General features: G+C 43.8%; 1 protein-coding gene and 1 long non-coding RNA gene across 8 annotated transcripts in view; both read left to right on the forward strand.

The window, feature by feature from the left end:
- The window catches only part of LOC309666315, a 667,877-nt gene that overhangs the window by 129,703 nt on the left and 512,382 nt on the right, over positions 1-25,792 (forward strand). The window lies entirely within an intron of this gene.
- The window catches only part of LOC309666280 (uncharacterized protein), an 85,757-nt gene continuing 68,731 nt past the window's right edge, over positions 8,767-25,792 (forward strand). For 3 of the 7 annotated variants that reach the window (XR_014266975.1, XR_014266976.1, XM_082473669.1), the window contains exon 1: positions 8,767-14,608. The gene's annotated coding sequence lies outside the window, so the exon portion shown is untranslated. The remainder of the gene's footprint in view (positions 14,609-25,792) is intronic. The other 4 variants (XR_014266977.1, XR_014266978.1, XR_014266979.1 and 1 more) reach the window with 4 other exon arrangements.

Below are 25,792 nucleotides of genomic sequence, written 5' to 3' on the forward strand. Positions count from 1 at the left end.
GTAGTTTCATGGGACAATAGTGCAGACGGAGGAAACCTGATATACAAGGGTCCATCACCCAAACAAGGAAAAGAAACCCTCTGGTTCAAACCACTATCTATAAATAATCTTAGAGCAGTAATTTACCCTCCAACACTGTCATGGTAAAATAAACCACTTATGACTGCATGGGGCACATACAAGTACACATACAATAAATATATGCCCTTTCCCAGAGAAATATCACAACACGTGGTCTTTCTCATCATCAGTTCCAGAAAAGTTAACGACTCTAAGAAGGAAATAGAGGCATCTACCTATTTTAGCAGCTTTTAAAGTCCTCGCAGACTCTTTTCTCTGTGTATCTCACTTTATGTCTCTTGCTTTCTGTCTCTGTCTCTGTCATTACGTAAGACTAGGGCTCTGCCAGGCCACAGGCTGAGAACCCTTTTACCTCCTGTGTATTTCTATTTGGTCAGATAATTTTGACCAACTTTACTTTCCCCAATATAAAATGATATTATATCATTGAATATGCTTTCTTCCAAACTAAATCTCCCTTGCTCTGGGATGATTTTACAGCTTCCTAGGGGGCTGTGCCCTGCAGGCTAAGAATCCTTGTGTGGTCACTGCTCGGAATAACGCACAGGAGAGTGGCTCAGTGAGAACAGTGTCACGGTCCCTCCCCATTCGTTTTTTTCCCTGAATATTAAAATGTTATAGATTCAAGATGACCAGCTTCTATGTACTTTTAAACAAAAACTGTATTTCGGAGCAATATGTGATTTTAATATTCTCTGTGCTATAACATCTGTGTTCAGAGTTTTCAAAAATAAAGAAAGGGAATTCATGGCCCATTTCCAAATCAGTTCAAATTTCTTGTGCCAATGGCACCTAATACCTCAGAGGATCCGAGGGCATCTAATAACCAAATACACTTCAGGTAGTAGAGAAGCCCGTGGCGGGGTTGTTATCTTCACATTCTCATATTATAGAAAGTGAAAGGGGAGAGAATAGTGCAGGGTGATATGTCAGATGGGATTCCCAGATTCACGCACGCTGAATTCTCAGTTTTCAGCGAGGATGGACAGTCGTGCCATGATGGACGAAGCCCAGCAGTGCAGAGTTAAGTTGGCCTGGGTTAATGTTCTCATAGGCCACATTCCCTGAGCACTTCTTACCTAAGACAGTGCAACAGCAATTATGATGTCTGCTGGTTAGAAAGTCTGATGACATAGATGAATAATAATCAGCTTGGGCAACTAGATGTTAATGTAAAATATTATATAAGTATCTTTTAAAATGCATAGCATCTTAGGCCAAATGTCCAAAGATTTTTGTCTTGTACAAAAGAACAACACTGCACATTTCCCCTTTCACAAGAAAGGACTACACATCTTTTTTTTTTTTAAAGATTTTTTTTTTATGTGAACCATTTTTAAAGTCTTTATTGAATTTGGTTTTTTTTTTGTTTTGAATTTTTGAATTTTATTTTATTTATTTTTTATACAGCAGGTTCTTATTAGTTATCCGTTTTATACATATTAGTGTATATATGTCAATCCCAGTCTCCCAATTCATCACATCCCCTCACCCCGCCACTTTCCCCCCTGCTTGGTGTCCATACGTTTGTTCTCTACATCTGTGTCTCTATTTCTGCCCTGCAGACTGGTTCATCTGTACCATTTTTCTAGGTTCCACATATATGTGTTAATATACGATATTTGTTTTTCTCTTTCTGACTTACTTCACTCTGTATGACAGTCTCTAGGTCCATCCACGTCTCTACAAATGACCTAATTTCATTCCTTTTTATGGCTGAGTAATATTCCATTGTATATATGTACCACATATATTTGAATCTGTTACAATATTGCTTCTGTTCTATGTTTTGGTTTTTTTAGCTGTGAGGCATGTGGGATCTTAGCTCCCCGGCCAGGGATCGAACCTGCACCCACTACGTTGGAAGGCAAAGTCTTAACCACTGAACCGCCAGGGAAGTCCCAGGACTATACATCTTTTATTTTGAAGTTGGAGCAAGAAAACAGGTTCAAAACAACACAGAATCAACTCACATTGTTCTTTTCCTCAGGCGGAGTGTGTATCAGATGATGCTCATTTCCTCCCCTGTGCACTTTTCCGGTCAGAAACCCTGGTAGTGAATCTTCGAGGGGCCAACACGGAAACGGTGCTTTGCCTACAACCCTAAATCCTTCCTGGTGGGTGTGGTGATTTGCTGTGGTATAACAAGCTTTCAAGAAAAGGAAAGCAGAGACAAAAGATGAAAGGGAGAAGAGAAACCAAGTACGTAAAGAATGTTGACTGGTTTCCTAGCTGGTGAGAGCCACCAAATCCCTTTCCTGGTTTCAATGCAAGACAGACAGATTCACAAGGAAGGAACTGTACTTAGCCGCGGACTGACCTGCACAGCCAAACCCCGCTCAGAACCTTGGCCAGCTTACCTGGGTTACTTCACCAGCCCTATCTACCTTCTTCTCCACCCACAGCCTCCAGGCCTTAAACTGCTTCTGAGCAGCTGAGCTCGGCCCTACCCTAAGCCACACAAAGCAGCCATCTGCACCTCGCCGTGTCACCAGTAAACCCTTCACAGTGCGTCGGTGTCCTCACGGTCGGCAATCACACTCCTATGTCTTTCAAAGGGCAGTTTCAGCTTCTAAAATTTAATTTTCTAATTTTTGCAACACATCTGTGCAGTAGGGAGATCCAAGGTATTTCCCTCTAATTGAATTTTTCACGTGTTAAAGGTGATTAGAAGTGGTTTCCATTCAACCTTGTGTGGGTTTCCCTTTTTAATACGCAGAAATGCCCCAAATATATTATGATTGAATGAGGTGGGATGTCTCCCCTCAACTCAGGTGGATTTCCCTGGAGAGGGGCTCCTGTTAAGGCCAAGTGCCATTCTAAACTGTGAGGCACTACATTTAGCGTCGGCTCTAGTTCCTTTTCGAGGATTACCAAAGAAGAGGGGCCCTCGTGGAGAATGCTGGGGTTGGAGAAGTGGTGGCAGAAGGAATAAGGTCTGGGGAGCTCTTAGCTCAGGAGAAAACGGGGGAGCTGTAACCTACTAGCTCAACAAGGAAGTAGCACCATCAATCAAGAACCACGATGGGAAAGATTTTAGAAAACCTGGGAACCAGTGCAACTTTGGTTTTATGCCCCTTGTGCTTGTATTGGGATCAGCAGTGGAACCCTTGTCCTGCAGGAGACCCCAGCACCAAGTGGGGAGGCTGGGGAGACCACACCACAGCCCTAGTTGAGCCACAGCTCGCCGAGGTTCTCCTCAAAGCGGACAATTTCCCAGTTCATCGCTGGGGTTGACATATATACACTAATATGTATAAAATGGATAACTAATAAGAACCTGCTGTATAAAAAAAATAAATTAAATTAAATTAAAAAAATTTTTTTAAAAAGCGGACAGTTTCTAAGAGGAATGCCAAGTAAGCCCTGAGCCAGAGAAGCAACTCAGGCTAAAAGCAGGCTGAGCTGTGGGGTTCTAGGACCCTCAGTTTTATAGTGTGACTGGCGCAGAGTCGCCATCACACTGAAAGGAGGTAAAAGCCCAGTGGGTTGTGGAGCGTGGAGAAACAACACCCTTCTTGGTCAGAAGAAAACCAATTATTTCAGCTCTTCAGTCCTGGGAGGTTTCAAGCTATTAAAGGTAGATAGCAGACACTCGATGTGTATGTCCATCTGGACTCCATCCTTGCTCTTCTGGTAATAGCACCTTTATTTTCCCTGTGGAAACTCTCCCCCATTCTCAGCCCACCCCACTCTCCGTCTCGGTGTAGACAAGTACCCCAGCCTCAGTCAATTAATGCTGCTCGGCGACAGTGATTGGTAAAGGCTGGAGCACGTGAACGATTTGGGGTCAAAGAGAGAATTGCTTAAGACTGTGTCAGCTGTTGGTAAAGAAAAGCTCTGTTGCCCTTGGACTTGTCCCTGTGAGGCTGAAAGTCTGAAGTTTCAGGGACTAGGCAAGGTAAGACTGAATCCTCCCGACATCCTTTGGGTTCCTGAATCAGCTCTGCTCCTGGACTTTCCAGTTAAGCAATCAGAAATAGTTCCTTTTCTGTTTCAGCTGGGTGCAGTCTGGTTTTCCATCACTTGCACCTAGAGATCCTAATACAGAACAGCATCAAGTTAAAAAAAAGAGCGGGGGGGGGGGGGGACTAGTACAAAAGCATAAAATTAAAAAATGAGCAAGCAGATTAATTTAACTAGAGTGAGAGTCCATATAGGAGAGTAATGAGAAAACCATATGATCGTCTCAATAGATGTTGAAAATGCATTGGACAGGCTCCAACACCATATGTGATTTTTTTTAAACAAAAGACTTAAGGAGAAATGGATGGCTACTTCCTTATCATAATCAGGAACATCTATTTTAAACATCATACTTAGTGATGAAACAGTAAAGGCATTCTAATTAAAATTAGCCCCAAAACGAGGTAGATAGATAGACCAACAACTTATAGATTTGCTATTTGCACAAATTCCTGAAATGATTATTTTTCTTCTTTGTTCTTGGAACTTTACCAAATGGTTTTAAAGTTCATGGGAAAAAAAAGCAGATGAGAACCACTAAGACTTACTCTAAAAGATATTAAAATATATTTTAGTACAACAACAATACAAATGGTATATTACGGTATAAAAATTGACCGTAAAATGAATCAATAGGATTGTTCAATAAATTTGGTTTATGAAATTGATGATTTGGCAGGAAATGAAGTTAACTTTTATTTATTAAATATTTAATATTTAGCTGAACTTGCAATAAGTACAAACTTCCTAAAATGAAAAGAAATAGAAAAATAGGAAAGACAAGAATGTACAGGAAGATATTGCACAGGAAATGATTAGTAAGTTACCTGGGCTATATACAACACATCCTAGGAAAACATAAAGATAAACATCAAACTGGAGAAAAGAATTACAACAAATATCTGAAGCTTAATATTCTTCATATATAAACTTTTTTTTTCCAATTCAATAAAGAAAATATGTATTTACTAACAGAATCCTAACTAAAGGAGATGAGATGATCGTTCTCAGGGCAAGAGATAAATTGCAAATGATCAATACAGGAAATGGGAACTCCTGCAATCTGCTAAAGGGAAAGAAAACTGTTTAAACCTTCCTGGAAAGCAATTAAGTCATGAGTGTCAAGAACCTTAAGGAGTTCAGACTTTTTGACCCAGTGATTCTGCTCTAGGATGCACCCTGAAGATACAATCAGAGGTCTAAACACACCAGTAAGAACAGGATAGTTCAGGGTGGCTTTACGTAAAACAACAAAAATGGACCCAACTGAATAAATAAATTTTAATACATCCGTTTCAATTTTTTAAAAATCACAAAGATATTTTCTAACAGTTTTTGAAAGTTATATAATTTGTAACATTATAAAGAATATTATTTATTAAATGTAGGTGATATAATTATAGGTTATTTTCATTACTATGAAAGTTTTTTTCAGATTCTACATATAAGTGAAATCATATGGCATTTGTTTTTCTCTGTCTTATTTACTTAGCATAATGCCCTTGAGGTCTATCCATGTTGCTGCAAATGGCATTATTTCATTCTTCTTTATGGCTGAGTAATATTCCATTGTATGTATATATACCACATCTTCTTTATCCATTCATCTGTCGATGGGCACTTGGTTTTTTCCATATCTTGGCTATTGAAAATAATGCTGCAGTGAACATAGGGGTGCATATTTCCTTTCTAATTAGTGTTTTTGTTTTCTTTGGATTAAAAACCCAGGAGTGGAATTGCTGGATCTTATGGTAGTTCTATTTTTAATTTTTTGAAGAATCTCCATACTGTTTTCCATAGTGGCTGCACCAATTTACATTCCTACCAACAGTACATGAGGCTTTCCTTTTCTCTACATCTTCACCAACACTTGATCCTCTGACTTCATTCATTTTATAGCTGAAAGTTTTTACCCTTTTACCAACCTCTCCTTATTTCCACCACCTCCCACCCCTAGCAGCTACTTTTCTACTCTCTATTTCTAAGTTTGACTTTTTTTGTCTTTGTTTTTAGAATTCACATATAAGTGATAGTGTGCAGCATTTGTCTTTCTCTGTCTGGCTTATTTCACTTAGCATAATGCCCTCAAGTTCTATCCATATTGCAAATGGCAGGATTTCCTTCTTTCTCATGGCCGAGTAATATTCCATTTTAGGTATACACACATACACACACTTCTTTATCCATTCACTAGGTTGTTTTCTATTGTGAATAATACAGCAGTGAACATGGGGGTGCAGATATCTCTTCAATATCCTGTTTTCACTTCCTTTGGGTATATACTCAGAAGTGAGATTGCTGGACCATATGATAGTTCTACCTTTAATTTTTTGAGGAAACTCCCTACTGTTTTCCCTAGTGGCTGCGCCAATTTACATTCCCACCAACAGAGCACAGGGTTCTCTTTGCTCCATATCCTCACCCACGCTTGTCCTCTCCTGTCTCTTTGATGATATCCATGCAACAGGTGTGAGGTGATACCTCACTGCGGCTCTGATCTGCGTTTCCCTGGTGATTGGCGATGCTGCGCACCTTTGCACGTGCCTGTTGGCCATTTGTGTGTCTTCTTTGGAAAAAAATGCTATTCGTTTCCTCTGCCCATTTTTTAATTGGGTTTTTAGGGGTTTTTTTATTTGCAGTTGAGTTGTATGAATTCTTTATATATTTTGGATATCAACCACTTATCAGATATGTGATTTGCAAATATCTTCTATTCAGTAGGTTACCTTTTCATTTTGCTGCTGGTTTTCTTCGCTGTGCAAACGAACAGACAAAACAGAAACGGACACCTAGATACAGAGAACAAGCTGGTGGTTGCCAGAGGGGAGGGGTGGTAGGGGGATGGACAAAATAGGCGAAGACGATTAAGAGGTACAGACTCCCAGCTACAAAAGAAATAAGTCCCAGGGATGTACTGTACTCATAGGGAAAGTAGTTGATACAACTCTGTATGGTGACACTAGTCACTGCTTTTATTGCAGTGATCATTTCCTAATGTACAAAAATAGCAAATCCCTATTCTGTACACCTGAAATCAATATAATATTGTATGTTAATTATAACTCAACTAAAAAATGTTTTAGTTTTTTTTTTTTTATTAAAGGAAGATCAGGAAGGAAAATAAAAGGCAAAACTGTAGTTAGTCATTTTAGATTGTCTCCTATTAATATAACAACCTAAAATTGTCAGGACTTTTTATTTCCTTAATCAAATTATACGTTGATTATACATAAATGTGTGAATTTTTTATGATATGCACTTTTACTTTTCATAAATTGGATTTATTAAACATACAGATAGTCGTACTTTTATATATTTTATTTAAAGTTAACCTCAAATTAAAAATGTCTTTTTCAGAGACATAATTTGAGATAGGATCACCAAGGTCAGTTGCACATGAATTGTTTATGTGGATTATTTCTGTCACCTTAACTGTAAAGGAGGGAGGGAAGGAATCACTCTTCTTCCAGAGGTCTCCTGATAACTGTGCTTAGACAACATCTATGGGGTAAAAGATTAAAGATTTAAACTTCGAAATTAAGTGTCTTTCTTAGGTGTTTAACTCTCTCATAATATGTGGTATCCTATTGGGCATTCATTCATTCAGTTAATCTGTAGGTGTATTAGCTAAGCAAATGCTTTAACCTTTCTAAGCCTCAGTTTCATCATCTGTAAAATGGGAATTATGTGACACTATCGACGTCTAAAAGAGTGCCTGGTCACAGCAAGCACTGTGGACTCCAGCTCTGCTGACTCTCACTGGCATCCCTGGCCGATAGCAGTGCCACACGGCAGGTCACAGAAGTAGAGCAGCATGGTGCCAGCTCTGTGGCTGGGCCCATGTCCCAGATCTTCTCCTCCCCGGGCTGTGTTTCATTTCAGAAGAACATGACCTGGACACGCTCAGGGCAGAGGCATCTGTCCAAGTGGCTCTGATGGTTGGCCCCATGGTTAGAAATGCATTCTTTTGTAGGCCTTGTGAATCATTTACTGATAGCAGTAGTAGGTACGGAATTCCCACGCTTGTTGCGCAGTATTGTCTGTCACTCAAACACAAGGCCAGTGTACGTGAAGACAATTCACACCCTGGTTGCCATTGTCGGTCTTGCTTCATAATGGCCTAAAGTTTAGAATAATCTAAAGTTGAGAATGTGCTGTATTAACTGCTAGCAAACTGCCTACCCAAGCGTGCAGGCATACTGCCTTGGGCCCTTTCCTGCATGTGGCCTGGGGCTGGGCTTTGGACTGGGGGGCTCTGATGGACAGAGGGAAGGACTTTATTGTTTTCTAAGTGATTCGATTTTTAAAGAAAGGTTTTGCTAACAAGGCTACCTTATATTCCAGGAACAAGTGCCAGTATTAAGGTAATCTTTAGGCAGGTGCCATTGCCCATGGCGTGTTTACTTTCCTACAAGTCCCTTTTTAAGACCTCCAACTGAAGCACTGTTTTCAATAAGTTAGAGACTAAAACCACTTCCTCTGTTAAAATGCAAATACACATGGGGTGGGCAAAAGACATAGTATACCCTGTCTATTGTTCCTACCTTCCTGAGGACAATTTCTGAGAGCAGGCTTACTGGGGCGAGTGGTGCTAGTCTCCGGACAAGAGGAAATGGTGAGGATGTAGCCCACCACTGGGGAGGGACATTGGGAGGGGGCTGAAGACCTTGCCCTTTATCCCCCATGGCTGCTCCAGGCCACACCTTGCAGCACAGGGCACAGGGGTGTAGCCCCCTCTGCATGCACCCCCTCTCAGGGGCTCCACCCCTGTCATCTCTGTGCCTCCGTGACCCATAGCAAGCCCTAGGGATGTTTGTATGTTCTTCCTCATGGTTGAAGACATTTTCTTATTTCCTTCATAAAACCGGACGCTTGCACATCTTGGTCCCTGCCTAAGCTAGAGTTAAGGAAGCAAAATAAAAGGTCCCCTGACACTTTCATCACATCTGGGTCAGAGACAAAGTGGGGAAGAGTGTTGAGAGTGCCGAACATCGGCAAGTCCCAGTATTATAGTAATCTCACTTTCTGTTTTCTCTAAAATTTGTTTAATCTTTTCCAGATTTACCGGCATAGATGATCACCTCGTGGCCTGACCTTCTCCTGCCACACTGGAGGCTGGGCAAGGGGAGTGACTTCCCGGAGAAGAGGCTGCCCTTTAGCCAAGGTCCATTGCTGCTAAGTTGTCCAGGAAACGGCCATTGCAGTAGGTGCTTTTTGAACTTTCTCATGTCCCATCAGCACCTTGATAACAGCACAGTTGGGGGCTTTTAAATATACTCGGTAGATAGGTAACTTATTCCCTTTTTCAAACTCAGATACTCTTGGCTACTCACTGTAAACTAAATACTTCTCTCCTTGGAAACCTCAGAATAGTTCTGTGTGATATCAACACCTATGCTGGGAAAAACAGGAACAAACAAAGCCATAAGGGACTGCCTTTGAAATGGAGCCTGGGAACCGTCAACCACACTGAGTATTTGTTTGCTTTCCTTGTTTCCCCAGAACTGTGCTCACTGGAGGCAACAGCCTGTACTTTTGTCGTTTGTTGGGATGAGGAGGGGCAAGGGAAAGGAGGCACTTTGGCTGGCTTGTCAAAGCCTCCCCAACAGGAGACTGTTGAAAAAGTTCCTCTCTTAAGTAACCCTCAACCTGCTGTTCCTTTCATTGGGGGACATGCCAAGGGTTGCGGCTGACTCAGCTTGGGCCCAATTCTGCTGTCATTACTTAAACCCAAAGTTCCTGGTTCCCTGGCTTTGGTGGGGAGTTTGCCCACACAGAGAGGGTAGGGACAGCACCCTGGCTAGGACTGGCTTTGCGTTAGGTGTGTCTGAGGCTCTCATTTTCCTCTGTGAGCTCTAATTTCTGGCATCAAAGGAATGAAGGAAGCAAGGAGTTCTCTTTTCCAGAAGCAGCCCAGTTGAGGACACATAGATCCCATGTCACTCAAGCAGGAGGGTGGAGAAGGGGACACTCACTATCCTCCCTTGATAACGGAACAAGAGGCAGTCTGTTGAATCTTTCAGGTGAGAACAGATGTAGTCCAGTCCCTTTAGTTGGGAGCTACTTCTTATAAGGATGAGAAAGGAACGGACTGTTTGGGGGTTTTTTTTCAAGTTTTTAAAATTTTTTATTTTTTTATACTGAAGTATAGTTGATTTACAATGTTGTGTTAGTTTCAGGTGTACAGCAAAGTGAGTCAGTCATACATATACAGATACCTATTCTTTTTCAAATTCTTTTCCCGTATAGGTTTTTACAGCGTATTGAGTAGAGTTCCCCGGGCTATACAGTAGGCCCTTGTTGGTTATCTATTTTAAATATAGTAGTGTGTATCTGTTAATCCAAAACTCCTAATTTATCCCTTCCCCCCATCTTTCCCCTTTGGTAACTGTAAGTTTGTTTTAGAAGTCTGTGAGTCTGCTTCTGTTTCGTAAATAAGTTCATTTGTATCATTTTTTTAGATTCCACATATAAGTGATATCATATGATATTAGTTTTTCCCTTTCTGACTTACTTCACTTAGTATGATAATCTCTGGGTCCATCCATGTTGCTGCAAATGGCATTTTTTCATTCTTTTGCATGGCTGAGTAATATTCCACTGTATATTTGCCTATCAACAGATGAATGGATAAAGAAGGTGTGGGAAGGGACCATTCTTTACCAGGATTGAAATGCCATATAGGACAAAGCACAGACCTGGCTGCCTGTGATTTTCTCTACTCCAGGGCTCTGCCATCAGGGTGCTATGTCGTCTCCCTATCTCTGCAGTCAAGTCATCAAGTTACTATGTAGCTTGGCTTCAAACTCCCCAAGGAGTGATCTCGTTAGTCACCATCTAGTATAGAGTGTCCTGTTGACCAGAGCTTCTCCCTCGTCTGCCAGTTGGCTGACCTCTATCTAGATGGCTGCCTTTGGCCCCGATGCCCATCCCTGGCCCACAGGTGAGACCAGCTAGTGGGACCACATGGTATGCTTCATTTGTGCATGAGGGATTGCCATGGCTCGTGGCCTTGGATGGGGGCCATAAGTGGGGCAAGCAGTCGGTATCATATTTTGCCCAGTTCTGCAGAGGCAGCGTTGAGGTGGTGGTGGTGGTGTGGGAGAGGGTGGTTGTTTGCTAAATACTCTAAATAATTTGCGGCACCAAAAGTTTGGCTTTGGTTCTCCTCTCGTGGTCACGCGAAAGTAAGATGAGGAGCATTTTCCTAATTCCTGGGAGGGACCCTTAGCAGCTTTGGCATATGGGGAATTTACCACAGAGCTAAGCTTTAGCACCCCAAGGATGTCAGTGCCTCATAGTGAATGTGGCCCGTATGAGGGATCAGAGGGAGTGAAAGAGGTGACACTGGAGGAGGCAAAGCAGGAGAGGGCTAGGATACCGGGTGGTTGAAGCTCGAAGAGAATGGACTGCGAGAGCACGTGGAAACCCTACAGTGACTCGAGGACTTGATTGTGGGGCCTTTTGGGAAAGGCCGGAGCCCTAAACCGGCAGGTGTAAGAGGAGCCACGAAAACATGCGCTATGATAAGGAAAAGGACAAGAAAAAGTCCAAAGAAAAGGACAAGAAAAAGTCCAAAGAAAAGGAATAGGGAAAGAAAGAAGAATGAACTAAGGGGTAAGAACTTCAGCTTTGTACTGTGTAGGAATCAGCAGGCAGTTCTGAGATTTCATTCACTCAGGAGTTTAGAAAGAGATCCAAAATAAAGCCCAACCCAAGAGCAATTACTGTCACTCTTAGAGCGGTGAAGAGACCCAAGAGGTCATATATACATCATGCCAGGTGGGGAGCCAGCGTGAGTGAAGTTATAAGGAAAGTGCCGTAAAGTGAAGGCTTGGGGCTAAAAATGGTGAGAGCTTTAGAGCTGGAATTGGCAGAGAACTCGTGTTGTAATCCTGTGTCTTGTGGAGCAAACCGAGTTGCCAGCCCAGTTGAAATCATATTCCATTATATGAGCTGCTGACCTGCAGTTGTGCACTTTAGACATTAACGTCTTGACTATAATCGCCATGCCAACCCACCAGGCCATGTGTTTGCCTGTAAATATACCTGCAAGTGTTCCTTAACTTGAGGTCTTATGACAATAAAAGAAGACACTTGTTGAATTATATTTTAATATACAAGTCAATGCAATTAATGTATACTATAAATCATTCAATGATTTTTTAAAAGTGGCTCTAGTATAAATTTGCAGTTTTCCTTCACTTAGGAGCTGTTGGGAACTCATACACTGGGGATGGTCCGCTCTCAAGTTCTGCTGACTTTCCTCTACCTATGCAGTGCTCTCCTTAACAAGTAGATCTTTAATCAAGACTCCGTTTTATCGTGTCAGGGCTTTTCCTCATAATTCCTGCTGACCAAGTTGCTCCAAGTTAACTTTAAGGCCAGTCTTCATCAGGAATGGCTAATACTTTTTGCTTCCTGCCAATCCCATCTGGAAATGTTGACAGTCTACTCTGCTTGGGGCCCTAGGGATTGGCATTCTCTCCATTTCCCCTCCAGCTCTTCCTCTTTCTGTATGGTTCCAAATTAGCCCTGAGTTTCCTGCTTTGTATTCTCTGCCCTTGGTGGCCATGGAAGGAGCTAAATTCTGCCCTTTGGGTTAGGTCAAAGCATCCCTGATATTAAACAGAAATACGAACTTGATGCCCCTTTTTGTGTAATGCTGGCAGGAATCCCCTCAATAACTGCAACTTGGGAATTGTTTCTGTTGAGCCACTTTATACCTCCTTTAGTGAAGGTGTTAGTTATTTCAGCTTTAAAGAGGTCCAAGCTCTTCTACCACCACCCCCCATCCCCAAATATTATACGTAGTTACTGAAATGTTCCATACATACTTCCCATTATAAGGACTACTGCTACCTACGCCACCACTCCAGCCATCATCACCACAACTTTGCTACCTTATACTTGTATATTACTTCACAGTTTTCAAGGTACTTTCACAATCTTTACCCTATTTGATCTGCACAACCTCCTATGACCTATTCGTAGTACCTGTTATTACTCTTTTTCCAAGTGAAGATCCTGAAGGTTACATGTCCCAGGGTCACGACTTGGCCCAAGAGCACACGGCTAGTAAGTGGCAGAGCTGGAAAAAAACAGATGCTCAAGGTATTCACAGCGCTCAAAGTCCCTCCATAGTTTAACCTCTTCCCCATCATTTGCCCAGCTCCGGAGAGAGCTGCTCTCTGAGTGCTGGGAACGATGAAGTCTGAAAAGGATCTGACGAACTAATCTACATATGCTAACATTCAACGCTGATAAGTTTCAACATGTCACCCCTCTCAAGGACATTGCATTTTAATGAGCTTCATTCGGTTATATAACATGAAGGAATACTTTCCCAAGTATAAAATTGCAGGTATAAGTGAGAAGTTAGCCGGGGACGTATTGGTGGAAAACGGGAACGTTCTGACGTCCCTCAAATCACATCATGTCCAGGATCCCCATCTGACGAACTCCCTGTTCCTCACGAGGCTGCCCACCTGGGAGGTGTGGATTTACGCACCTGCCAGGAGCTTGAATACAGGCCTCCGGCTTCCTTTCCAGCCATGCATGGTAGGGTCTGTGTTTGTCTTGAACTCACTCCTCAAGCACGCATTGGCTCTTCTCGTGCACTCTCCCCAGCGCAGTTTTGCTCCAGGGCTTGTCACACCCGGTGCTATCAGATCTCTGACCGTGAGAAGCAGCAGCCCGGTGACCCAAAGCTTGGAGCAGTGGCAAGCAGCAAGGGTTAACCGGTTTTGCACGAAGCAAGCCTGGCTCAACCCTGTGAATCTCTTTTTCACATTTGCTGCTTATTCATAACCCAAGCCCATCTGCCGCGCAAGTAACGATCCGCAGCTCCTGTTTCAGATGTCAGCCGCCCCAGCTGTTTCTCTCTCTCCGTAAACATGAAGGGGGGAAGCAATTACCGCAATATTAATATTCTGGCTTGATTATCTCTATGCAGCGAAGTGGAGACTGATGAATTCCCCTTGGGGCCCAGCGTCACTTCAGCTCCACACAGAGCACACCTACGCAGCGTAGCGCAGGCTATCACCTCCCAGGAAGGCCCAGGTGAACCTCGGAGCGTCTGCCTTGACCCTGGCCACCTGGAAACACCAAGGTGAACGCGCTGCACGCAGGGAACACTGATGAGTCGCTTGGGTCGCGCAGGGCCTTGAGAGTGAAGTCTACGTTGAAGTTGAGGATGAGGCTTAAAGGTATCCCATGTAGCTCGGGATGACTCTTAGGTCTGTTTTGATAGAGATTCCAAGAGTCATCATTTCTTCCATCAGCATTCTTTGGTTTAAAGTACATGTCAGACAAAAGCTATCATCAAGAACATGTTTCCCGCTCTGGTTTTTCACTGCCATCCTGAGGCAGCAGGAACTGGAATGATCTGACTCATCAAGAAAGCTTTTTTCATTGTTTCCTAAATTTTTGTTACGCATCAGCACGTCTTCCCTCGGTCATAAGCAGGCACCCAAGCGCCGCGTATGAGGAGCTCCGAGATACAAAATTTAATGTGGACCATTTCCTGCCCTCCTCAGACTTCATACTGCCTGATACTGGGGTAAGAACTTTATTTTTTTTTTTTTTTAGGCCATACGGCATGTGGGATCTTATTTCCCTGACCGGGGATCAAACCCGTGCCCCCTGCAGGGGAAGTACGGAGTCTTAAACATTGGACCACCAGGGAAGTCCCAGGGGTAAGCACTTTAAAAAAGAGGTTGAATCAGAATCGGTCTGCTTGGCTTCAGCTCTTGGCTCTGCCGCGTTCCACACGTGTGACTCGAGGTCCATGACCTGCCCGTGCCTCAGTTTCCTCATTTATAAGATGAGGATAGCACAGTTGAGAGGATTAAAGGAGTTGATGGGCATGAAGTGTTTAGAACGGGCCCTGGCCACGCCCAGTGAAATATACATGTTGCTATTGTGCCGCTCCTTGTATCTGAAAGGGATTTCGTGTGATGGTGTCTGGGTGGAGGTACCGGGAAGGCCCCAGAGAAGAAGCATGTGTAAGCCATGCCTCGGACAAATGAACTCAAGAGTAGAAGAGAAACTGGAGGCCGCGGAAAACACATGGGCATAGTGACGAAGGAATCAAAGTTCTCAGTATGTTCGAAGTTAATCAAGTCACCCAGGGGACAAGAGAGTTGGGTGCATGGAGGCAGGAAAGTGAGCTAGGGTGAGCAGGGGATTTAAGTTTGGAATAGATTAGGAAAGACCCCACGTGACAAACCGAGGCATTGGGATGTGTTCTTATAAGGAATGGGAAGCCTTGGTAAGTTTCTAAGAAAATAACCTAAATAAATTCATATTTTGAAAAACTGTAGGAGCAGGCAGTTGGGAAGACTAAAATGGCAAAAGCGCGGGGAGACTCCTGCCGGGTCAGTCAAGGCGGGGTCTGACCCAGGGCAGCAGAGTGCAGACAAGGGCACAGGGCAGCGACCAGAGGGCTGAGGGGGTGAGCGAGAAGCTCAAACGGAAGCAGACCGTGAGGCTCAGGGTCCTGGCACGTGGGAGGAGGGAGACCCCCCTGCCGGCTTAGAGGACACAGGAGGACGTGAGGAGCAGCGGCACTCCCCTGGGGACTGACGTGGCTCTTGGTCACTGGAGGGGATTCCTGAGGTGCTCGAAGGCAGGGAGCAGCGCCTTCCCTCCAGCTGCACTTGAACAAGCCGCTTCTCCCCCCAGCAGCAGGTGTGAGCCCTGAGATCCCACCCACCTCCCAACCGAGCCAGCCAAGCACCGCCTCACGAAGGGAGGGAAGCCTAGCAGACTCTTCCTGGGCGTGGAAGTTCGCTCAGCTTATTCTAGCTTGCTGTAAGAGTCCTGCATTTTATAATGGACAGTCTTATTTCATGAAGCAGGTCGTTCTGGTATATGTGCGCGTGTGTATGTGCGTGTGCCGGAACACAGGTGTGCATGGGTGCACATGCATGTGTATGTGTGTGCGAGGGGAGGGGGTGGATCCAATAAGAAGCGTCGGATTTGCCTGATAAAGTGTCGTGGACTTATAACCCCATCCTCGAATACCTCTCACCCATCCCACTGCTTTGGAATCTGTTAATGGCGACTCGATTCTTTCTTTCTGTTCAGCGTAGCCATACGCACCACAGTGGGGAACGTCTGTGGGTAGAACCCCTCCCTCTCAACAAGACAGCTCTGTGACCTTGAGCGGGTTATGGACTTGGCTTCCTCACCTGCAAATGTTGATAACTGCAAGGATTGTAAGTAGTATTGTAAGGACTAAATACAGTAAGGCAGCGAAGCCTCACATCTGCTAAGTGCAAAGTAAACGTAGGCTGTTGTCGTTGTGACAGGACGCTGACAAACTGACACGGCTCGCGGTCCGGGGTGGGGTCGGACAGGGCGCCCTCCCACCCCAGGCCAGGCTGTGTGCTGGGGGAGCCTGGAGTCCCAGCTCCGCCCCCGCGTGGCCTGAACCCCTCCGTGCCCGAGCTTCCCTTTGTGCAGAGTGGAGACGCCGACCACGCACCTTCTGCATCCACTTACTGTGCACGTGAAATTGTGTAAAGTGGTAAGAATGGTGCCTGGCGTCTAACAGGTACTATTGCTATTTAAGTTTAGCTGCTGATACCTCTCAAGTAGAGGAAAGGCAGAGACAAGGGGACTGGTGTGAGGGAAGGTGTCGTTGGTCCCATCATTGAAGATCGGCTTTTCTGATGACCAGGCCCAAGGACACAGCAGGACCCTAGCTGTCCCTGGAACTGGTGTGCTGTGACTATAGGTTTGGTAGGCTGTCCTTCTAGTGTCGTTTCTAAACTGGAACTAGAAACAACTCCCAAAGTACCCTGCCAGAACGTTTTAGGTTGTCTCAACATGATGACTTGGAGGGGATGGCATTCCTTTGGATCTATGAATTCAAATTTTTCTTTTTTTTTTTTTTAAATGATTAATTCTTAAAGCCTTCACTTATACTCTTTTATTTATTTACTTTTGGCTGTGTTGAGTCTTCGTTTCTGTGCGAGGGCTTTCTCTAGTTGTGGCAAGTGGGGGCCACTCTTCATCGCGGTGCGCGGGCCTCTCACTATCGCGGGCTCTCTTGTTGCGGACCACAGGCTCCAGACGCGCAGGCTCAGTAGTTGTGGCTCACGGGCCTAGTTGCTCCGCGGCATGTGGGATCTTCCCAGACCAGGGCTCAAACCCGTGTCCTCTGCATTAGCAGGCAGATTCTCAACCACTGTGCCACCAGGGAAGCCCCCCAAATTTTCCTTTTTAATTGAAGGAATTCATTCCTTTTAATTTAATTTTTAATTGAAGTATAGTTGATTTACAATGTTGTGTTGATGTGATTAATGTTGTGTAAAGTGATTCAGTTATACATATATATACATTCTTTTCTCAAATATATTTATTAAATATTACATTCCTACCCAGTCACCACTTTTTAAAGAGTTAAGAACAAGATGGGAAGAAGAGACCCATGAAGCTAGCTAGCCCCAGGCCTAAGAGTTGCTGCTTGCCTGTGAACACGGGTGTCCCATTTTGAGAAATCCCAATGCACATCAATCAAAATCTGCTAAGCTTTTAAAAAAAAAAAAGAGTGTAGTTTTCTGGAAAAAGAGTGAAGAGAATCAACATTTGCATTATCAAAGGATTCTTTGCTTCAGGGGGAAAAGAAACCACAAAGAAAGAAAGAAAAGAAAAAAAAAGTAAAAAAAAAAATTAAAAAGGATTCCCCACATGGTCTGTTTAAATGGTATCCTTTCTTGGTGAATTTCAACCCTGATTCAATTTGCAAATATTGGATTTATACTGCAGTGCATAAACCATATGTTCCTGAGGAGGATTAAAAACGTGTAAAGTGAGGTACCCCTGTAGGAACGATATTTAGGAGAAATTAAAACAAACCGGAGAAAAGGAGCACGTTCCTTTGTAAAGAAGTGGGGTAATTGAACTCAGGGTGTGTGAGCTTAAACATCAGCTGAAAAGCAGCTGCTCTTCAGAGGAAGATGGGCCAAAAGAGTGAGGCTGGGAGGAAGTTGAGATGAGAACGGTTTAGTTCTTTAATGCTCCTGTGCGTGGATAAAAGGGTGAGAAGCAGGGGCTCTTCTTTGGCCCCAGCAGTGGTTCCAAGCAGTTCTAGAAGCTTCTGCCTCCCTGAATATGATCTTCCCACATGGCGGCTGGAGTGGAGGACCAGGGTCACACACATGGAGCAGTGATGTAGTAGGGCCGGCGGGTCAGGCACCTGTGAAGCCGCAGCCATAATACATTCTTCAGAAGCTGCTTTTTGACTTAATCGAGCACAATTTTCCATCCCATATGTGCAAAGCATTTCATCCATTAGCATCTTCTTGGCTCCTTTGGGCTTCTTTCTTTCCATTCAAAAAAAAAAATATATCAAAAAAATCAAAACTCCCCATACTTCAACTCATCACACACAAATATTTTGCTTCTGAAATCCACTCCATTTTCTCCTTGACGACTGGAATATTTTAACCTGTAGAGAGGTTCAACCACCCTCATCTGCTTTTGATTAATGCAAGTTCCCTCTTTCCTGGGTCTGAACCCAATCACATTAAACAAGGTACTTTGCTAAGTGTTCTGAGGCATAACAAGGGATCATGAACAGCTGTCTTAAAGGAGCTTACATTTTAATTTAATGTAATTTAACTTTAATTTAATTTCCATGTAACTGCCTGTCTGATTTTCTCAATTTCTACCATAGAGTACCCCCTCCAAAAAAGAAAAAAAAAAAAAAAACACCAAATGCTTCTAGAAACTTGCAAACTGACACTTTAACTCTTGTGTAGTTGGGGAAGGTGGGGAATACATGCGTCTATGTGCATATGTGTGCACTCACACATGCACAAAGATGCACAGATATCCAAAGTAACAACCTCAGATCCTATGTTGTAACCATGCTTTACTTAATTTTTAATTAAAAAAAATAATTTTTTTAGCTAGGAAATGCTGAGCAGCACTTCCTTGAAATGGTACTTTGCAGTTAACCGAATGAATGGCATAGATTGTGTCTTTTCTTTTATGCCCCCTTCACCTATTTCTCTGACCCTGCCCCCCACCTCTGGCAACCACCGATCTGTTCTCCGTACCTGTGAGCTTGGCTTTTGTGTGTTTCTTTGTTTGTTTGTTTTTTAAGGTTTGTTCGATTTTTTTTTTTTTTAAGATTCCAGACATAACAAAGAGCACATGGTATTTGTCTTTCTCTGTCTGACTTAACTTCACTTAGCATAATGGGCTCAAGGTCCATCCACATTGTCACAAATGGCAAGATTTCATTCCTTTTTATGGCTGAATAATATTCTACTGTGTGTGTGTGTATATATATATATACACACACACACACACACACATTTTCTTTATCCATTCATTTGTCAATGGATACTTAGGTTGTTTCTATATCTTGGCTATTGTAAATAATGCTGCAATAAACACGGGGGTGCATTTTGTCTTTTCAAGTTAGTGTTTTCATTTTTTTTCGGATAAATACCCAAAAGTGAAATTGCTAGGTCATATGGTAGATCTATTTTCAATTTTTTGAGGAATCTTAATACTGTTTTTGACAGCGACTACTGTTTTACATTCCCACCAACGGTGCATAATGGCTTCCTTTTCTCCACATCCTAACCAACATTTGTTAATTCTTGTCTTTTTGATAATAGTCATTCTAACCAGTATAAGGTAATATCTCATTGTGGTTTTGATTTGCATTCCAGGTGACTGATGATGTTGAGCATATTTTCATGTACCTGTTGGCCATCTGTATGTCTTTTTCTGAAAAATGTCTATTCCAATCTTCTGTCTATTTTTTAATTGGATTTTTTTCCTTCTTTTTGCTACTGAGTTGTATGAGTTATTTATATATTTTGGGTATTAGCCCCTTAACATATAAATGATTTGAAAAAATTTTCTCCCACTCAGTAAGTTGCATTTTCATTTTGTTGATGGTTTCCTTTGTTGTGCAGAAGCTTTTTAATATGATGTAGTCCCACTTATTTATTTTTGCTTTTATTGCTTTCACTTTTGGTGTCAGATTTAAAAAAAAAAATCATTGCCAAGGCCATATTGCCTATGTTTTCTTCCAGAAGTCCTATGGTTTCAAATCTTACATTCAAGTCTTTCATACATTTTGAGTTAATTTTTGTATATGGTGTAAGATAGTGATCCAGTTTCAGTCTTTTGCACGTGACTGTCCAGTTTCCCTAACACCATTTATTGAAAAGAATGTCTTTTTCCCATTATATACTTGGCTCCTTTGTTGTAAATTAATTGGCCATATATTCATGGGTTTATTTCTGGGCTCTCTGTTCTGTTCCATTGATCTACGTGTCTGTTTTTTATGCCAGTACCAGTCTATGCTGTGATCATGCTTTACTTTAAACAATAGCAACCTTTTTTGGAATCTAGAATGAAAGGGCCTTTGACCTCAAGACCACATGTAGCCCAGATGTAACTGACCATGGTGAAGATGATTTCAAAGGGATAAATGCTGGGTGCAGGAAGAGTAGGAAAGGGCACTGTCACAGTTGTGCAAGAGTGGAATGACAATGACCTAAACAAGAAAATGATTGTGGGAAGGGAATGGAGTCAAGATATATTCAAAGGTAAATTTGTAGGACTTGGTAGTTCCATGGATTGGGGGGGGATAAGGAAAGTGTGGAGTCTCCGTTCACTCCCTTTTATCTGAGCAGATTGTTAGGAAGGTGGCATTGATGTTCATGGAGATACAGAACTCATGGACTGGAACAGATCCGGGGTGGAAATAGAATGAATTAAGTGTGGGACAAATTACCTTTGAGATTACCGCGGGAATTCCAAGTATATATATATATGCAACCAGCCCTCGTATATGTCGAGGAGTCTGAAGCTGAAAGGAGAAATCCCTGCTGGAAAGCAGAAGAATGCCCCGTCGGAGAGGTGAGTAAAATCACGGAAGTCAACGACAGAGCAAGGATTAAGGACGGGTGAGTGGACAATTGTGTCGAGCAGCGTGGGTATCCTGCAGGCAGGGATTGGGACACGTCCACTAGGTGTGGCAAAATGGTGGTTCTCCCCAGGCAGCTGCTGTGACACGTTGAGAAAGAAGACAGCAGAGGAGAGTTTGGGCGTTGGTAGAAGGCTGTTAGGCGAATGGCCGTGACTGTAGCCACACAGATCATCACAGTAATCTTGGCATTTGTTCTGCAACTGCATGGCCTTTAGTTACAAAAGGGATGAGGAAAGCTTGGGAGGCTGTGTGAAGGCAAAGCCACGTGAATTCCCGGGAAACGCACTGAGTGCAGAGCATCATTCCAGTCTCTGGTCTCATCCTAAACCTGTCTCTGTCGAAGACACACGCACACGGCCAGATACGTGTGCCCCAAGAACGCGAAAGGACTCAGATTCTTTCCAATGTAGAAAAGTAAGAATTTTAAAGACCAGTACACATTGATGATCCTAGGAACATCAATGCATTTACAAAGCTCCCTCCCCCCCTTTCCTGGCTGTTGGATAGCAGGTTGGTAGATGACTAATACCAGCATTTTCAGGTGACAGATGATGTAATCGAATGGTCAGGAATCCTTTATTTACAGTTAAGAGGCATGAGAAGTGATATTCAGAGATGGCTAGAACTCCAGCGCCTCACTTGTGCGCAAGGGATTTTGCAGGGATATCGATTCAACTCAGTTTCTCTACCAAACTCAGTCTCTACAAATCCTTGGATCCTTTAAAATGTAGATTAAGCATTTCTAACATATGACAGAATTATAGAGCAACTCTGTATTTAAAAACATCTCTCTGAACAGGCTGACCTTTATTTTCAGAGAGTATGTGGTCAGTGCTTCCTGTAGCAGTTGTGATGCCTGTGTGTTGATATACCCAGGCGTGCTGGCTGGTTCCCTGGGTACACAGCAGGCACTTAGAAAACGTGTCGAGTGGTTCGTGGAAGGTGTGCGTTTCTAAATACCTGGCTAGGGTGAGATGTAGTCCACAGCTATAGATCGACACTTCAGACCTTCTCTGTAACCCCAGATCCCCTCCCCATACCCCAGTCAGGATGACAGCTTCTGGTTGGTTCTTCTCCCATCTGAAACCACACTTGTGTAAGTCTCCTTCACCCATGGCTAGATGTACCCACTCACCAATTTCTGCCCCTCATAGGAAATATAAAAAAGCTCATAAAAATACAGGTGACTTAAGTGTGTGTTTCGGTTGCTAGTTTTGTCTCTTGACCTCCTTGATCTGCTGAGCTTTGGGACCTTTGCACACCTTTGCTAGATGACCTCTGACCCCTTCTAGGTGGAAGCAGTTCATCCTAGTGGTGGAGAATGTGGCCTCTGGCACTGCCTGGGCTGACTTCCCAGCTCTGCCACCTCCTATCTTTGTGCTGCGGGCAAATTGCCTAGCCTCTCTGTGCCCTGGTTTCCCCAGATCTAAAATGGGGCTAAAAATAGAACCTCTCGTCTGGTTATTATGAAGGTTAAATTAGTTAATACATGTTATGCGGCTGGAAGAGTGCCAAGCACATGGCAGACAGTCACTAGAGGCACTATAGTTGCAGAGTTGTGGTTATTACCTACTTCTCTAAGCTTCTCGGCCTACAGCTCCCCATTTCTGACCCCGTGGAGTGGCCGATGGAGGAGCCCTGCGGAGCCTGGGACTGGGCGTCAGCTGGCCTTGCTGCCGGCCGCCGGCGGCACAAAGCACACTTTAGCCACAGGTTCTCGGGCAGCTCTCAGGAAAGACAAATGTTCACTTGGGGCTCGGAATTGCTCTCCTGACTGAAAGGAGGTACAAAGAAGAGGAAATTCAAATCATTGTTCCCCTCAAATTATCTTTTATTGTACAGTGTTTGCTGATCCTTCGAGTTTTTTTTTTTTAAACTGCGTTTTTTTGTTTGTTTGTTTTTTTAATTTTATTTATTTATTTATTTATTTTTGGCTGTGTTGGGTCTTCGTTTCTGTGCAAGGGCTTTCTCTAGTTGCGGCAAGTGGGGGCCACTCTTCATCGCGGTGCGCAGGCCTCTCACTATCGCGGCCTCTCTTGTTGCGGAGCACAGGCTCCAGACGCGCAGGCTCAGTAACTGTGGCTCACGGGCCTAGTTGCTCCGCGGCATGTGGGATCCTCCCAGACCAGGGCTCGAACCCGTGTCCCCTGCATTAGCAGGCAGATTCTCAACCACTGCGCCACAAGGGAAGCCCTCTAGTTTTTTATTTACTCTCTCCTGACCCACTCAACTTCCAGAGGAAAAGAGAGTTTCAGAGATGTTGTAGGATTGAGCAGGGGTGAGACACATAACGGGAAGACATGTGTCCTTCACTTACGAGTCTTAATTTATGAAACTTTCTTCATTTACACCAGTTTCTTTACCCCTCAGACACCTGGCGTTACCCATTTTTGGATGAAAATGCTCCTTCTCCATTACTGGAGAGGACCAAGTCCAGCTGTCCCAGGTGATCTTCACAAGAAGCATAGGTGAGAGCCACCCTCCAACAGAGCTCCCAAGCTGCAGGTCCCCAGTGAACCCAGGCACATGTCCCCGTGGAGATCCGAGCACAGAAGGCATTTGGTGGGAAGACACCAACATCAGCAAGCCCTAGGAAGGAAAAGGAAATCTGTCTTTTCTTACTATAACTCACAGGCCCTTCTGGTAAAGGGAAATGATGGTCCAGGTAGCCTTGGAGACATTGCTGATAACAGAGACAAGAGGCTGGGGATGCAAAACTTAGTAGTGGCTGCAGCAGCAACAATGGCAGCTTGATTTATTGAACACTTACTATGTGCCAGCCATTGTGTTTAGTGCTTTATATGCATCATCCCATTTTATCCTCCCAAACCCCTCCTGTAGATGTTATCTAGTGAGAGACAACATCTAGTGTAGATGTCTCTTAGTGGTGGTAAGAGGACAGGCTCTGGGGTGGGGTTTCTCAACCTCAGCACTGCTGACATTTGGAGCTGGGTAATTCTTGGTTGTGGGGACTGTCCTGTACATTGTAGGGTGTTAAGCAACGTCCCTTACTCAACCCTGTAAATACCAGTAATATCCCTCCCCTGTCCCAGTCGTCACAACCAAAAATGTCTCTAGGCATTGTCAAATGTCCCCTGGGGAGCAAAGTTACCCCTGGTGAAGGATCACGGCTCTAGACTCTCAGAAAAAGCACAGAGAATCCTAGCTCCCAACACTACTGGTATGGCTGTGGGTTAGTTTCCTCATTGGCAAATGTACACACCACATATTTTTAAAAATTTAACTGAAATAATTTCTGTATCATGCTTAGAACAGCACCTGGCCCAAAGGAAGTTTCAGTCGATGTTAGCTCCTTTAATTACTTGAAGTTTTACCTTTCGATATATTTTTGTAAACAGATGAAGAAACTGAGACTCAGAGAAGTTAAATAACTTGTTACATTCTCAGTGGAGGTGTGGCTGAGCCAGGTTCAAATCCAGACCATCTGCCATCAGAGTCACATGCCCTCAACCTGGCTCTCCTGCGGAGTAAGCTCGGAGTCAGCCAGGCTGTAAACTGTCCAGCCACTGGCTCGGGGCTGGCTGCCTGGGGTCCTAGTGGGACACAAGCCCTGGAGCCTGGTGACTCTCCCTGACAGCAGCAGGGGCCGCAGCGGCCCAAGCAGCTCAGCCAAGGCGGCCACTGCTGTTCCCTGGCCTTTGACATTGTCTGTCGGCATCACAAGTGGCCGCTATCAGGGATTACTATTTGCGTATCCGTGAATCACAATATGCCAGATTCATAAGAGCCAGATGTCGCAGCTGACCCAGACGAGGCCCTCAGACAAATCCCACGCGTTTCATGTGTCAGGCCTATATCCATTCATAAAACAGCTCCCTTCCAATCCCCAAATATAAGTCTTGAGAAAAAAAATTCAAAGTTGGATGTGCAATTCTGAGACTAGTTGCAACTGACTTCCAGACCTCACCCCCCTCCACCATCCCCATCCCCAGCCCCGCAATCATCTTATACTTTTAATTCTGGGTTCATTCTTCCATGGTTCAAAGCAGAAAGAGGGGCATGGTATCCATCATTCGACCCCAGAAAAGGAAAGAGGAATTCAAAGACATATGTAGGTGAGCATAGCATAATATTATTTTTGCTGTTGTAAATGTGAAAGCTACAGAAATAATTTGTGGTTGGACTCAGGGGAGATGTGTCACTAACATCCTCCCCTCTTTTTCTTTTCTGGTTTTTTTTAAACTGTTTTTGGAGCCACTTTCTCAGAAGCACAGCTGAAAACCCCTTAAAAACGCACACACGCATGCACACCAGTCTCAGGAGTTCGAGGGGTCTGGAGTAAGGATTTGAGGGGTTCAAGTCGGCTCCCCCTGTTAAAAATTACAGCTGCACCAAAGATGGTACAGAACATCAACCCAGGGCTCAGGAAGCTTGTCTGGTTCTCAGGAATGAGAAAGTGCATCTGTGCTGGATCAGACAGAAGGTGGAGGGTCAGGCTTCCCTCTCCCGTCACCACTCTGTCCAGAAAGAAAGGTCAGGGAGACGCCCACCGTGTCTGGCAGCATCCTGGTGGCTGGGTGCGGTCGAAACACAATGTCTGTCATTCATGAGTGGTCAAAAGACAGGGACGCATTTAAAAAAAACAAAATATGCGTGAAAAATCAACCTGGCGTTTAGTGTTACTCGCTTTTCGTTTTCACTTTTTGATTTCCTCCAGGGGCTGAAATTTAATCTCTCTTTTAGCAAACTGGAGCTGGCTCCCTCTCTTCCTCTGGCTTTTTCTCCCCAGTGGGCTCTCAGTGCCTATCCCACAGATAC

The sequence above is a fragment of the Balaenoptera physalus genome (genome assembly GCF_965194825.1).
Source record: "Balaenoptera physalus genome assembly, chromosome: 8".
In the NCBI taxonomy this organism is placed as follows: Eukaryota; Metazoa; Chordata; class Mammalia; order Artiodactyla; family Balaenopteridae; genus Balaenoptera; species Balaenoptera physalus.